Source organism: Mandrillus leucophaeus, unplaced genomic scaffold, assembly GCF_000951045.1.
Source record: "Mandrillus leucophaeus isolate KB7577 unplaced genomic scaffold, Mleu.le_1.0 Scaffold267, whole genome shotgun sequence".
Classification (NCBI taxonomy): domain Eukaryota; kingdom Metazoa; phylum Chordata; class Mammalia; order Primates; family Cercopithecidae; genus Mandrillus; species Mandrillus leucophaeus.
The window spans coordinates 2,058,057-2,061,154 of record NW_012102776.1 but is presented as its reverse complement, the minus strand read 5'-3'; the positions used below and the strand labels follow the sequence as shown (position 1 = coordinate 2,061,154).

At 41.0% G+C, this 3,098-nt stretch overlaps 1 pseudogene; it reads left to right on the top strand.

Moving 5' to 3' along the window:
* Positions 1-709: 709 nt before the first annotated feature.
* Positions 710-1,712, top strand: LOC105542744 (annotated as a pseudogene).
* The last annotated feature ends 1,386 nt before the right edge of the window (positions 1,713-3,098 follow it).

Genomic DNA, 3,098 nt, shown 5'->3' with positions numbered 1-3,098 from the left:
CTCAGACTTGCAAAGTGAGAGAACTCTTACTGAAAGAAGGGACGCTTACCTTCAAAAGCACTAAGTGCCACTTTTTCTATTCTATTGCGTGTAACCTAATATTTCCCCTGTTGAACAAGTTTCTACAAATCAACTGGTAAACCTTCGAGAATGGGCAGGGACACAATGAAAACATCAGCCTTTTTTTCAACGAATTACCTTCTATTAAGAGAATGAGGTGAAGATAAGGAAAATATGAAAAGGGTTTTAAGAAAGTGTAATGTTCTAAGAAAATTCAGAGTGAAACTATCGGGCTGGAGCTGTAGTAACAAGATGGCGGCGTCGGCAGAGGGACAGGGGTCCTTCCGGGCTGGGGCCACTGGCAGTGGTGGCAATGGTGGCAATGGTATCCCTGCCCTAGCTCACTGCACCCCGTTTTCCAGCCTGCACATTGCTGAGACAGCAAGGCAGTGGCGCCGCCCAGAAACAAGTGACCCAGCCTTGTAACTGCAAGAACTCCTTTACAAACTGAGTCTGGCAACAAGAAATCTGACTGAGCAGCGGTGATCAGGTTCCCCCTCAGTTAATTCTGGGCCGCGAATATGAGGGAGACCTCCGTGTTCCATGTCCCGTTTCCTGCCACCTTCCACCATGGAGGAGCCCCAGAGACCTCCGTCCTTCTCTCAGAGGCATCTGGGCTTGGCCTCAGCCTCCATCTTCATCTCTCAGGATGGCAAGCAGCAGCGGATCCAAGGCCAAATTTATTGTTTGAGGGAAACATAAACTAGTAAGGAAGATCCGGTCTGGCTCCTTCTGGGACCTTTATCTGGCCATCAACATCACCAATGGCCAGGAAATGGCAGTGAAGCTAGAATCTCAAAAGACCAGGCATCCCCAGTTGCTGTAGGAAAGCAAACTCTGTAAGATTCTTCAAGGTAGGGTTGGCATCCCCCCCACACCGTGGTATGATCAGGAAAAAGACTGCAATGTACCAGTCATAGACTTCCTGGGACCTAGCCTCGAAGACCGCTTCAATTTCTCTTCAAGAAGGTTGACAATGAAAACTGAACATATGTTAGCTGACCAGACTATCAATAAAATTGAGTATGTGCATACAAACAGTTTTATACACAGAGACATTAAAACAGATAACTCCCTAAAGGGATTGGGCATCACTGTAGTGAGTTATTCTTTATTGATTCTGGTTTAGTCAAAAAATACAGCAACAGCAGGACAAGGCAACACATACTGTGCAGATAAGATAAAAACGTCGCTAGCACTGCCTGATGTGCCAGCATCAATGCACATCTTGGTATTGAGCAGTTACAGAAATGACGTGGAATCCTTAGGCTGTTTTGATGTATTTTAATAGAACCAGCTTGCCATGGCAAGGACTCAGGTCTGCAACAAAGAAACCAAAATATGAAAAGATTAGTGAAAAGAGGATGCCCACTCCTGTTGAAGTTTTATGTAAGGGGTTTCCTGCAGAATTTGCCATGTGCTGTAATTGCGGTAAATTTCCTGCAGAATTTGCCAACTGTAATCGCGGGCTACACTTTGAGGAAGTCCTGGATGAGGTGTGTCTCAGACAGCTATTCCGCATTCTTTTGAGGACCCTGAACCACCAAAATGACTAAACGTTTTATTGGACAATGTTAAAGCTGAAAGTAGCCCAGCAGACCACCTCTTCCAGTGGGCAGGGTTAGCAGGCCCAAACCCCCACAGGTTTCTAAGCATGAGCTGAGGAACAGAAGAAGCAGAGCAGATGATCGGAGCTGCATTTTTTGCTGCTAGAAATTTTATTTCATATGTACACTAGCCAACGGTAGTTGCAATCATTTACTTGGTGTTAGGAACTTAATTTCAGTATGAACTGACTCTGGGCAGCACTGGTAATGCTGTATCCTGAATTGCAGCTGCTGTAATGGTGAATATTAACTGAGATAGTGAAATATGGTGTCTGGTTTTCTATTGCATATTTTTCAAGTGGAAACATTAACTGAATGTTTGACTCACACAAATTAGTAGAGAAATTGGGCATATACCAATTTTTTTTGTTAAAACCTTTTTTTTTAAAACTATACTACTTTGAGATTTCATTTAAGAAGAATGAGATAAAGTCTTCAGCCACAGTTGTGACGGTTGTAAGTGCTCACAATTGTGCATTCTTAGCATTTTTCCATCCCTGGGGTTTGCAAGGTCTTCACTTAAAACACTCTTAAAATGGTTGTCCTGTTGTTTGAAAGCCAATTGATATGGTAGCCACCAAATATCCCATTGTTTGAGCCTATGAAAGACTCTGCCTGCTCACTTGTGCTAGAAATAACAGCATCCAAAGTGGAGATGTAAGAAAAACTGAGTGACTACTAGGTTATTCTTAGGACTCTGCATTAATTTTATAATGTTCTTTTTATTTAAAAAAGCATATTTGTCACAGAAATTTAGTTAACATCTTACAACTAAATATGTATGTATGTTGCTTAGATAAATGTAATCACTGTAAACATCTATATGATCTGGGATTTTGTTTTTATTTTGAAATGGGAACTTTTTTTGTTAACAAGTTCATTGAAAACTAAAAACTTTCTTTACAAAAAAAAAAAAACTATCCCACAAAGGGAGAAAGGTAATGGAGGACATTATCAGTGAAGTAACATTTAGACTGAGCCTTGCAGAATGGGTAGACTTGTATTAAATAGAAATAGAGGAGAATAAAAAATATAAAAAAGCAGGACAGGTGCGAGGCACATTTGGGAAACAATGTAATTCACTTTGTTTGTAAGGGGGTAGGATGAGAGGGAAGTGGGATGGGTAAGTTATTTTTAGACCTGAGCATGGAAGGTCTTAAGTGCTAAAGTTGGTTTATCTCTATTTTGCCTTTTTTTAAATTAATTTTTTATTTCTATAAGTTATTGGGGAACAGGTGGTGTTTGGTTACATGTGTAAGTTCTTTAGTGATGATTTGTGAGATTTTAGTGCACCCATTACCTGAGCAGTATATATTCAGTTTGTAGTTTTTTATCCTTCACCCCCTTCCCTTCTGAGTCCCCAAAATCCATTGTGTCATTCTTATGCCTTTGCATCCTCACAGCTTAGCTCCCACTTGTGAGTGAGAACAT